Source organism: Diabrotica virgifera, chromosome 8 (genome assembly GCF_917563875.1).
Source record: "Diabrotica virgifera virgifera chromosome 8, PGI_DIABVI_V3a".
NCBI lineage: Eukaryota > Metazoa > Arthropoda > Insecta > Coleoptera > Chrysomelidae > Diabrotica > Diabrotica virgifera.
The window spans coordinates 21,677,819-21,691,044 of NC_065450.1; the positions used below are offsets into that span (position 1 = coordinate 21,677,819).

Below are 13,226 nucleotides of genomic sequence, written 5' to 3' on the forward strand. Positions count from 1 at the left end.
CGATAAGCCAGTTTTTATCGAGATGCGGTTTCTTTTTCAATATATTTACGTAAAAATTTTATAGGGGTTTTGTTTCTTTAAATCCCCCAAATGTTGGTGTACGTTCCAATTAAATTATTATTGTGGTACCATTAGTTAAACACAGTGTTTTTAAGACTTTTGCCTCTTAATCTTTTTTTATAAGTCAACTTTTATCGAGATGTAACTTCTTTTTCAAAATATACCTAAAAATGTAAATTATAAATAAATTTTCAGATTATTAACAGGTCTCTATAACCGTACTTAACCATATACAAATATGTGGTGGATTCGAAAAATATTCAAAATATCTCGATAAACACTGACTTGTCGAAAAAGTACTAAGAGGCAAAAAAGTTTTAGAAACATTGTGTTTAACTAATGGTGCCACAATAATAATTCAATTGGAACGTACACAAAAGTTTGGGGGGGTTTAAGGGAACAAAACCCCATAAAATTTTTATGGGGTGCACAAATTTCACTTTAATTTTTTTTAAAATGTTACTGAAATAAAAATGCCGTATGTCCATTTTCAATAAAAAATCTCTGAGAGTTTTCGATATATGAAAAAAAATCGATTTTCATTTTGTAACTTCAAAGGGCTGTAACTTTTTTTGTGTGCACTATTGTATATAGGTAAGTGAGGTTCAATCAATCTATATTTGACCCCAGAATCTGTGGTATAATTTATGGCCAATCTTTTCGGGACACCCCGTATAATGCATGATATTCAAAATAAATCGACTTACGTGTTTAGTCCGCCACTGTGGCAAGAGAAATCTACTATCGTGTAATAAGTTCTTGTAGAGGGCATATGTCAAAATCTGAGTCGAATAGGCCTCGTAGTTTTTTTAACGCGTGTGTAAGCAGCTGGGTCTGGAAATTTTAGAGGAATGAAAAAAGAGCAATATCGGTAGGTGATTCGACTGTTGTCTTTGGAAGCTAAATCCAGTAGCGAAATCAAAGAATGCTTGAATGCTGTGTATCGTGACTCTTTGATGGCGACAGTCAAACATTGGTTTAACGAGTTTCAACATATTGGTATTTGATAAGTCACGCCCAGATGCCCCGAAAATGGCTCCCACGGAGGATAAAGAGAAAGAAATCCACGATCTCGTATTGGAAAACCGCCGAATGAAGGTGCGCGAGTTATCTGAGAAAATAGGCATCTTAAAAGGTCACGTGGATTCTATCCTGCATGAAATTTTGGGCATAAGAAAGCTGTCAGCGCGACTGGTACCTTATTTTCTCACTCCAAAAAAAATAAACGCAACCGTAAGTGTCGCAACAGTATCTGAGGCTGTTTAAGCGTAAGCCAAAGGAGTTTTAACGTTTTTTCATAACCGTCGACGAAACATGGTTCAACTGGTACACACAAGAGGAGAAGGAGCAGTCAATACAGTGGGAAGTCACCTCGCGAACGTGCTCCGATGAGGGCGAAGACTGTCCAATCGGCCGGAGAGATGACGGCCACCATTTTCTGGAATTAAAAAGGTATGATCTATACCAACTTCCTGCAAAATTCCAAAACGATCACACGGATTTACTATGCCGCATTTATATATAGTGTCCTAGCTGTTACTAGTTACTCATTGTAACAGTTCTTCCTGGTATGTACATGTGTTAGCCAAACTGATATGTAATCACATCAGATGTGATTTTTGAATATTTGAAAGGGTTTTTCACCCTAATATAAGAGAAATATCATCATTATCAGTAGCTCGAGAACCCTTTTTGGGTCGTGGCTTGTTCTAGGATTTTCCGCCATTCTGTTCTGTTCCTTGCTTTGTTCTTCCAGTGGGTAATCTCAAGTGTTTTCAGATCTTGTCCCACTTGTTCCATGTATCTAAGTTTGGGTCTTCCCTTTGACCTCTTCCCTACTGGTGTTTTGGTGTTTCGGTCTCCTACATTCGTTCAACATGACCCATCCAGCGCAGACGTCCGATCTTTATGGATATTATGACGTCGAGTTCGTTGTATGCTGCGTATAGTTCAAAATTTTATCTTCTGCGCCATACGTCATTTTTTTTCACCCCCTTATATATGTGTCTAAGGATTTTTCGTTCAAACGTACCTAATAAGTTCTCATCGCTTTTCGACAGTGTCCATGTCTCTGATCCATATATAAGGACCGGTTTTATCAGGGTTTTGTATATTTTGCATTTGGTTTTTTTCGTGATGTTGTTAGATCTTAGATGTTTAATGAGTCCATTATATGTTTTATTAGCAATAAGATAAGAGGCTTAGCCCTGTATCTAATAATTTTAATATGTTGTATGTCGACAATTATTACTCTTCTATGATAAATTATAAGACGAACCACTGAAGGCCAATTTTACAAACTATCCCTTTTTTGAGAAAATACACCTGTTGCCAGTTTGACCTATTTCGTGTTATTGTCTAGTAGTTCGGTATTTTAATTAATTTAGGTATTGCTGTTAGGGGCATTGCTATTCTACGCTTGATTTTTGAGAAGCTATTACCATTGTTCGTTACCAGAGAGCCTAAGTATACAAATCTATCTACTACTTTGACATTCGCCACTTTGTGGCTACCTATAAAATAAAAAATATTATTTTTAAGAAATTGCTTTTGCACCGCTTCCGAAGCTCGTACGCGTCTTTTTGGGGTAAGTGATTTTTCGTTGGTTTAAGTGAACGAAATGGGTAGCGGATAGGAACTCCTTTGGATAGTCCTACCAGGGAAAATGAATCAATCCCTGCCCTCCGTAGATTCCAGGGGTTTCGTGACCCGGGAAACTAGTACCTTTAGGGTCCCTTGTCCAGGGTTACGGATGAAGTCCACAACGGCAGCCATGGCGGAGAAGAACACTTTCGGTACGGTATGGATGGCGGACGTGGCAACCCCTTGATTTTAGGGTTTGTATGGAATCAAAACAGAGCAGCGTCTGACTCAGAATGAGCGGCTGACAACAGCGTCTGACCCAGAATGGGCGGCTGAATGAAAACTCGCCAACCCGCCTGACAAGCGTGGCGTTTTAATGTCAAAAAACCCTCTTCAAAGAAAAACATGTCGAATCACAAAACAAACGGAATATTACCCCAGGTGGGTAGAGATAACCACTCACAGTCCCACACCGACAAACCGGTCCGCCTCAAGGATTCTGGGGGAGGCAAACATTCGGCTAAACTAAACGTAGGTACATATAACATCAGATCCATGAATGAAGACACTAAACTCCACGAATTAGAAGAAGAACTAACTCATATACAATGGGATGTCATCGGTCTATCAGAGATAAGAAGAAAAGGAGAACAAAAAATACTATTAAACTCGGGAAACATGCTGTACTACAAAGGTAATGAAGATAACACCAACAACGGAGTTGTTTTGATAATAAACAAGAGAATCGTTAGATACATACAATCCACCAAGGGTATATCAGACAGAGTAGCCTACATTATGCTTAAATTAAAAAGAACGTCGTTGAAAATTATACAGGTATACGCACCAACAAGCACATATAAAGATGAAGATATTGAAAACTTCTACGAAGAAATAACACTCGCTGTGGAAGAAAAGAAAACTAAATTGACGCTAATAATTGGAGACTTCAATGCCAAATTAGGGGTAAGAATAGACGAAGACGAACACAGAATAGGACAATATGGATACGGCGAAAGAAATAATAGAGGACATACATTAATGAACTACTTGGAGGAAAGACAACTTTTTGCTATGAACTCGTTTTTTAACAAAAAACCGCAAAGAAAATGGACATGGATAAGTCCCAACGGCAATACTAAAAACGAAATAGATTACATCCTTACAACAGAAAAAGCCATCATCAAAGATGTTACAGTGCTGAATCGTTTCTCAACCGGTAGTGATCATAGACTTGTCAGAGCCAAACTCAGCATTAATAGCCAATTCGAAACAAAAAAGAAAATGGAAAATATATCGAAACTAGATATGGGAAAACTTAAGAAAGCAAAAGAGGAATATAAACAAAAAATAAGGGAAAGTATACCGGCCACTAGAGATTTGGAAAACAAAAATATCGATGAAATAAATTAGCTATTAACCGATACATTAGCAAAGGCGGGAAAAGAGGTAGCACAAACAAGAATAAAAAAGTAAAACTATATATCCCAGGAAACAAAAAACCTCATGAGCAAAAGAAAAACATTAATAGAACAAGATAAGAGAAACACAGTAGATTACAAAGAGGTAAACAAAGCTATCAGAAGGAACATCAAGGAAAGTCAAAAGATAGTACAGGAAGAAAAAAATAGAAAAAACCATTGAACAAAATAAAAATATGAAGTGCTTAAAACCACAGCTTGGAAGCATACAGATTAATAGTATAAAGAACAAAGAAGGCATAGAGACCAATAATATAGAAGAAATTAAACAAATAACACAAGAATATTATAAAAACCTCTACAATACAAAACAGAAACCAACACAAGAAATCCTTAAGCAATTACAAATAAAAATAAAAAATGTCAATTCCGACTTGCAACCAGAAATCAGTAAGAATGAGATAAAAAGAGCACTCAAGGAGATGAAGAATAATAAATCGCCAGGAAAAGACGGGATAACTGTAGAAATGCTAAAAAAAATGGTGGGAAAACAACTAGAGAAGTTTTGTACACACTTATGAATAAAATATTAATGACAAAACAAATACCCAACACTTGGAACGAAGCAGTAACATTGTTACTATTTAAGAAAGGAGATAAAAAGGATCTAAAGAATTACAGACCCATAACTTTACTAAATGTGATGTACAAACTATTAACCAAGATATTAACAAACAGATTAACAACTAAATTAGATGGATACCAGGCAAGAGAACAAGCCGGATTTAGAAAAAGCTTCAGTACAAGTGACCACCTTTTAACGATGAAGATATTAATCTAAAAAGCTAACGAATATCATATCCCGCTATACATGGCATTTATTGACTTCGAAAAAGCATTTGATAGTGTGGAACACTGGGCAGTAAAGAATTCCCTACAAAACAGCAGAATAGACTACAGATATACCGACTTAATTACAAATATATATGATAAGGCAACAACAACTATCAAGCTAATGAAACAAATGGAGCCTATTAAAATAAACCGAGGAGTAAGACAAGGAGATACCATCTCGCCCAAGCTATTCAACCAAGCGCTAGAAGATGTGTTCAAACAACTGCACTGGGATGGTTTGGGTATAAACATAAACGGGCAATATCTGAATCACTTACGATATGCTGATGATATTGTATTAATAGCAGAAAGAAGTGAAGAATTACAAAGAATGATGGAAGAACTAGATAGAGAATCGACAAAGATAGGACTGAAGATGAATTACAGTAAAACAAAAACCATGACCAAATGTAGAAAATCTACTTTTCTGAGAGCTTGACTGATGAGCTGTAGACAGCGAAAACGTTCTCAAGATGGCAGCACAGACGAGGGTGAGAATATTTATTTCCCGTATATTATTTTGCATATTATTTTCATACTTTTGAAAAGTAGAAAGTTGCGATTATTTCCTGCTTGTTTTACGCCGTAGGTATTTTTAAATAAATACGAGGTGACATCTAGTGGCTTCAAAATGGAAGCACAGATCAGTTTCGTACCGAAACGAGCAAGGTAGGTTGCTTCTAGCTAACTCAGATTGCGCTAGTCCCATAAGGACTGCATGGCTGTCTTACGGCCGCGGGTATACGGAAGGAATATTCTACATCTTCGTCTGTTCTGAGAGCTTGACTGATGAGCTGTAGACAGCGAAAACGATGGCAGCACAGACGAGGGTGAGAATATTTATTTCCCGTATATTATTTTGCATATTATTTTCATACTTTTGAAAAGTAGAAAGTTGCGATTATTTCCTGCTTGTTTGACGCCGTAGGTATTTTTAAATAAATACGAGGTGACATCTAGTGGCTTCAAAATGGAAGCACAGATCGGTTTCGTACCGAAACGAGCAAGGTAGGTTGCTTCTAGCTAACTCATATATATATATATATATATATATATATATATATATATATATATATATATATATATATATATATATATATACCGGGTGGTGAATTGGAACACGGGCCATAGGAAACTCAATGTAAAATTCTAAACTGTTGAATTCCTGCTTCCCTAATTATTTTACATCGAAAGTCATAAGAAACTATTTGTAGAGAATTGAAATCTGTATTGAAAACAACTGTTAATATTGTTCTACGAACAATAATTATTCAAAATTTTGTAAAAATATAATACAATTTTCAGAGAAATACGCCAAAGTTACGCCACACACAGTGCAATAATGTGTATAAGATTGCATTCGGTGACAATGAGTTTATTATATTAACAATTTGAACTGTCAATTTCTTTATTTATTTTATCATTTATTGTTTAAAACACAATAAAGTTGATCAGATACCCTCAGTTAAGGAGAAAGTATTAATAATAAAGATATTTTCTTCAGTCAATAGTGTGCTCACTGTCAGTTAAATAGTAACGTGTGGCCTAACATGCCCACATATATATACTGCGGTAAATACATTATATTTTTCAAAATTTTGGAATGTGTTTAAATCGTAGAACAATTGTAACTTCTGTTTTTAATACAGATTTCAATCCTCTACAAATAACTTCTCATGACTTTTGATGTAACATAATTAGGGAAGCAGGAATTCAACAGTTTAAAATTTTACATTGAGTTTCCTATGGCCCGTTTTTCGATTCACCACCCTGTATATATATATATATATATATATATATATATATATATATATATATATATATATATATAGAACTGGATTCGAAATCCGATGTATTTATCGACCGTGCAGGTATATATATATATATATATATATATATATATATATATATATATATATATATATATATATATATATATATATATGGATTCCGACTTTAGGAAGCCAAAAACGCTATATCGCACCGGTCATACGAAGCCCGACACCTCCTTACGAAGCCCGGATTCGGGCTTCGTAATTCTTTAATGTTATTTCCCCAAAAAACGTACTTTACACCATCTCTCGATATTTTAACCAAGCTCAGAACATGTGAATACGCTTGGGCTTCATATATATTCGGACAAATTTTAGAAATGTACCATAGGTAGCTCTGAAATCATGATTAACAATACGAAGCCCGGGCTGCTTATGCCTGGAATTATTATCAAAACATACATTCGTAGTTCATGGTATCTACCACCAGTTTGCGCTGCGAAAAAAAGTATATACTCTGTAGAAGTTCAGCAGCGTTAGGAAGCCCACATTGAGCTACCGATTATAAGAAGCCCTGAAGTTTGGCAACGTTTTTGCGTATTCCTCAAAGTACTATTAGCTTGTAAACATTTTTATTATTACCTGGCAATGCACATTTTTTGTATTTTTGGGTCGTTCATCGTCATTAATCTTGTGTACTAAGACTCCCGAGAACAGATTATGGTAATTCTTAGCATTACCTGTACACAGTAAGATACCGACAGAAAAAAGATTTAAAAATTGAATCGCAAAAGAATTATTTATTTTAATTGATACAATTAATACAAATTAATACTTTGTATTACTAATTTACTATTTTAGTTTGTAATAAGCCACAAAATTTGCTACCAAATAGGAAATTAATATGACAAATTAAATTATTGTTTTTTTTTTATTTAAAAAAGGTTAATGCCTCGACAACTAATGGCCATTGGCATGGTAGGTACGGTAGTTTTTAACAGTTAGGTACCTAGTGTAATGTGTAGTGTGTGTGTGTTGAGTAAGTGTCTTGTTACTTTGCAAAGTTGACGTCATTGTCTTTGCAAAGAGACGCTAACTGTATCCGAACGTCTACGGTTCCTCCGGTGAGTACCGATCCCACAAGGACAGAAACTATTTTCATTTATTAATTTATAATAAATGAAACATTTCTGACCCTGGTGAGATTCGAACTCACAACCATTCGGATTTTTCGATCCAAAGGTAGGCGCTCTTACCACTCAGTCAAGGACGGGGTTAAAGTTATTATTATTAAATATTACTTTATAAAATTAAAAATAGTCATTCTTATGAATTATGCGTATTATTCTGATTCTGATACGATGAACACTTGTTTGATGGGTCTGAGCCACACAATTGAGGGTTAGGCCACTGTTTCATTCGTATTTTTAGTATTTGTCAAGGCAACAATACATTATGTAGTGCCATATTGCCAAATATAGAGCTAGATTGTGTAGACCACTGTTGAACCATATATCCAATTTTTCTGCTTTTATTGATGTATTAATCTAAAAATGCTCAATTTGTGGACTGTGCCACTGTTGCTCTGAGCGCCTCATTTAATACAAATACAAAATATTTAATACAATAATGCATATAGATTTTCCCTTCGGAAAAAATCAAACAATATAGATGTTTTTTAATTTCAATACAGAAGTAAAAACTTCGAGATGTATTCTGGTATAAAATCGTTTATTTAAAAACTATAAAATGTCATCGATTGCAGAACGTTTTCGTTCTAAACAGAACATCTTCAGTGCCTAGAATGAAGTATTTCCACGTTAGATTAAAGCAAAAGGTTAAAAATGTGACTGTTAAAATGAAAAAAGTGTGGGAATACTTACATCCTGCCGAGTATTTTGTAACTAGCACACCGTAAATAGTGTTAACATCGTCATATATGGTTTACATAATGTAATATGTTAAAATGTTATGACTACAAGTCGATGTTAATGGATAAAGTGGAACACATGCTAAAAGGGTGCCATGGTTCCCTGCTCGAAGATACTAGGTACTTGCCAATTCAATGGGCACAGACCAACTGAGAAATTATGAAGTGGATTTACAATTTGACAAGGGTGACATGACATGACAAGATAAAGCCAATTTTTGGTTAAAGTTTCATTTGATTTAGGATTTTTTAATAAAATGCGGAGGTTTGTCTGCAAAAATAATTTAAATTATTTGAATAATAAAATCTACTGTAAAGTTTAAATTAGCAACTCTCTATTCCAGAATAACTTATAGATTCATTAAATTTAATGCAGATATATTACGTGGTTTAAGTTGTGACGTCATCGGATGTGAAATGACGAGTTGAAAGTTAAGTTTGTGGAAACAAGGAAATACACTACATAGTAAGATAATTAGACTTGCATGGAAAAACAAAGCTAAATAAGCCGAGAAAACCAGAATTTAAGAGTGTTTTTATGTGATGAAATGTTGGTTGCCTAACAAGGCAAGCAGACAACAGGTTGAAGGTAAACGGTAGAATATTGCGAGAAAACAGTATAATACAAAAGGTGGCTATATGTTGTGTTAAATTTATTATTATACTATTGTAATGAATAATTATGTCTGTTAAAAGTTGGAAAATAGTTGTTAACAAAATTAAATAACTAAAGATTACTGTTAGTGAGGTAGATATATGTGTGAAGGATATGATTGTATATAGTATTGTGAAATGAATGAGAGTATGTAATAAAATAATAAAATTAAACTATGTGACATAAAGTCTAATTCATCTCTATGTAGTTTTGAAAGGACTGAATGAATTGGAAGTAATGTATCTTGATAGTCTACCAACGTGGAATAGTGAATAAAATAATTAGAATGAGAGCTACCAATATAGGTCAAATTGTGGGTTGGTGTCAGTATGTAAAGAAGAATCTAAATTGAATGAGTATATGAAATAGAAAAGTATGAGATTGATTTCTATTGGTGATAGTGGAGTAAATAGACTGAACTAAATGATATATATTTAAGTGCACAAACTTTATGAACGTATGTGATTGTAACTGAAATCAAACAAATGCAAAATGTGAAAAAATTTTTATTTTAAATTGGGATAAATGGATATTGGAAGTTGCCTGATATGAATGGAAATGAAAAGATAGATGAAAAAAGAAGAATAGTGAATGCAATAAAACTTATGAAAGAAGTTTGACTGAATGGGTCGTAATGGATATAGGTGTGCAGTATCCTATTGTTAAGTAAAGTCTAAGAATCTAAAAAGAAAGCAGTGACAGAATGTTACTAAGTAAGGAAAGTGATATATATGACAGACCAGAGTGATTGGATGTATGGTGTTTTTTATTATTGTAAGCGGAGATGAGAGAAAATGAGTAAGTAACATAACAGGCAACAGGATAAGTGAGTGTGAAGAACATTCCAAAGAGACAATAAACCAGACCGATTTAAGGATTAATAATAATAAGAGGCATTTAAATAAATTATGAAAGAAATGGTGAGATGAGATATAGAGGACCTGAAAAAGAGACAGAGACACAAGGTCAAACCAGAAATGACTAGGAGTGGAGAAAAATATGAAGGATAGGAAAATAGAAGAATCAAAACTGTGTGAGGGATGGGATAGTGGGGGAGGCAGCAATGAAGTTGAAAAGAAATGCAAGTTGAGATATGTGTTAATGGGTGATTAGTATGGAAAGAGAAGACTGTTATAAACTAGTGGGGCCGTGGAAAAAGAGGGGGAGGGGGAAATGGAGAATAGGAGTATAGGGGAAGGGGGGTGAGAGGAAAAATGAGAGAAAACTAGGGTTGGATTAAGGGAATAGTTGTCGATGGATAGAAGTGAAAGGACGATTTAAAGTTGTTTGACGATTAACGCAATTGGGGCTGGTCCTCATGTCTCTGGAAATCTCAAGGTCCTCGTACAAATCCAGGCGTAGATTGTTTCTGTCTTGGATGTTATGAATTAATTTAACACCATCAGGGATGTCGAGATGATGATTATTAACTTTCAAATGATGGGAAAAGGCTGATGTAGTGTCTCTTTTAGAATGTTCAGCAGATCTGGTTGAGAGTGATCTGTAAGTCCTGCCGATGTAAGAGGCATCACAATCAGAACAAGTCAGTCTATAAACACCACTACGATTCATATAGTGTATTGTATCCTTAGTATTTGTCAAAAAGTGGCCAAGGGTATTTCCAACTTTGAAAGAAATATGTATTTTCTCAGAAGAGTTAGATACAATACGTTTAATCTTTTCAGATAGATGTGGGTTATGATATGGTAGTGACCTGTAAATAACAGAAGAGGAAGATGACTGATGGAAAGCAGAATTTTGAAGCAATTTAGATTCTCTTTTACGGATGAGTTTATCTATTATAGAGGGATCGTAACCATTGTTGACAGCTATTTGTTTTATAATGTTGAGTTCTTTGTTGAAAGAATCTGTTGACATAGGTATAGAGAAAAGTCTGTGTATGAAGCTTCTGAAAGCTGCTAGTTTGTGTGATAGAGGATGATTAGAAGAAAAATGAATTACATGGTCAGTTTGGGTGGGTTTACGAAAGATACCAAAGTTGAATTGGTTGTTAAGTCTGGTAATAGATAAATCAAGGAAATTAATGGCCTGAGAAGATTCTAGTTCCATGGTAAATTTGATATTAGGGTGAATTGAGTTAATTTTAAGAAGTAGTTGTTGAGCTGAGTCATGATGTCCAGCGATGAAGACCAAACAGTCATCTACGTAACGAAACCAATGTAAAATTTCTGGATTTTTCATAATGTGATTGGACTCTAAATGATCCATAAAGACATCAGCTAGGAATGGGGATAAGCAACTGCCCATTGCTAAACCATCTGGTTGTTTATAGAATTTGTTGTTGAAAAGGGGTTGGTCTGTGCCCATTGAATTGGCAAGTACCTAGTATCTTCGAGCAGGGAACCATGGCACCCTTTTAGCATGTGTTCCACTTTATCCATTAACATCGACTTGTAGTCATAACATTTTAACATATTACATTATGTAAACCATATATGACGATGTTAACACTATTTACGGTGTGCTAGTTACAAAATACTCGGCAGGATGCACTGAAGATGTTCTGTTTAGAACGAAAACGTTCTGCAATCGATGACATTTTATAGTTTTTAAATAAACGATTTTATACCAGAATACATCTCGAAGTTTTTACTTCTGTATTGGTTTTTTGTGCCCGATTGGTAGTGTGTGCTTGCTTTCGAATAATCAGTTTTCTAGCTGGGACCTTGGATCGCACACCGTATAGCTACTTGCCTTTCGGGTTTCTAGAACTCCTCAAGGCTATACACCCTCCCAGACTCCTGGGAGCTTCGGTTTTAGAGTAAACGTATACCCCAAAGTTTGTTCAGAGGCCTGTGAGAACGTTTCCCACAGGTCCAGTTTACTCCCAAACCATCGAACTGATAGGATGGTCGTTTGCATCTGTGGCACGAACTTCGCTACGCAAGCCGGGTTGGATACTCACCTGCGCAGGCTGCGATGTCGAGGGCCAAAAACAGGTAACGACAATGTCTGCAACCTATGTGCTGGCACCTTCAAGTCTTACATGGGGGTTCGCCAGCACATGCGCTTGGCGCACCCAGACCAGTACAACGAGGATCTCGAGCGGAAGTACGAAGATCCTGGTAGACTGACGAGGCTTGAAGATGAGGACCTGATCCGCATGGGTCAGTTGGAATTCAAGTACGACGGTCGTACGATCCGACTATACTTGAGGGAGCAATTCCCCCAGTTTACGTTGGATCAGATTCGACGTGCTCGGGCTAAGCCCGAATATCAGGAATTCCTCGAAAGTCTCAGGAGGGAAAGTGAGCGGACCCCGCCAGGGAGTCCAGTTCCTGGACCTTCGAACAACGAGACTTTCGCAAACTACTCATCGGAGACGGATTCCTCGTCTGAGAGTACGACAGTTGAAGGTGAATCGGAGCACCTCTCGCAGACCTCGGAGCTTTCAGCCAGTCAGCACGGTGATGCGTCATCTTCGCATTCGTTGGAAGTGCTAGACCTCGATGCCGAGGAGCTCGTTCCGGTGGGAGACCGTGAGGCGATAGCCTCGTATGTAGGTCAATACTTTCGCTCTAAAGGCAATTGGAGTAATATAGCCAGAGAAATCTTTAGATTATCGCAGCTAACACATGCTGAGAGGCAACGTGAGAGTGTCAGGGAACTCCTATCAGAATATATATCATCTGAAATAATATCGGTAAAAGCAGGGAAGCGTCGTCCGACTAGATCTAACCAGTCAAATGCTGTTAACGCCCCGGCTATAGAAATAGAGAACAGACGTCATAAACGTGCTCTTGAATACCGTCTGACACAAAGACGATATCATACTGATAGATCAGCTCTGGCTCATGCTGTCCTTGACGACAAGCCGCTCTGGGAGAAAGATGTTCACCCTAAGATCAAGACGATAGAGAAAGAATACCGCAAAATCTTCTCCGCTAGGT

At 36.1% G+C, this 13,226-nt stretch overlaps 1 protein-coding gene across 1 annotated transcript in view; it reads left to right on the forward strand.

The window, feature by feature from the left end:
* The window catches only part of LOC114333317 (poly(rC)-binding protein 3), a 754,646-nt gene that overhangs the window by 239,021 nt on the left and 502,399 nt on the right, over positions 1 to 13,226 (forward strand). The gene's annotated exons all lie outside the window — the stretch shown is intronic.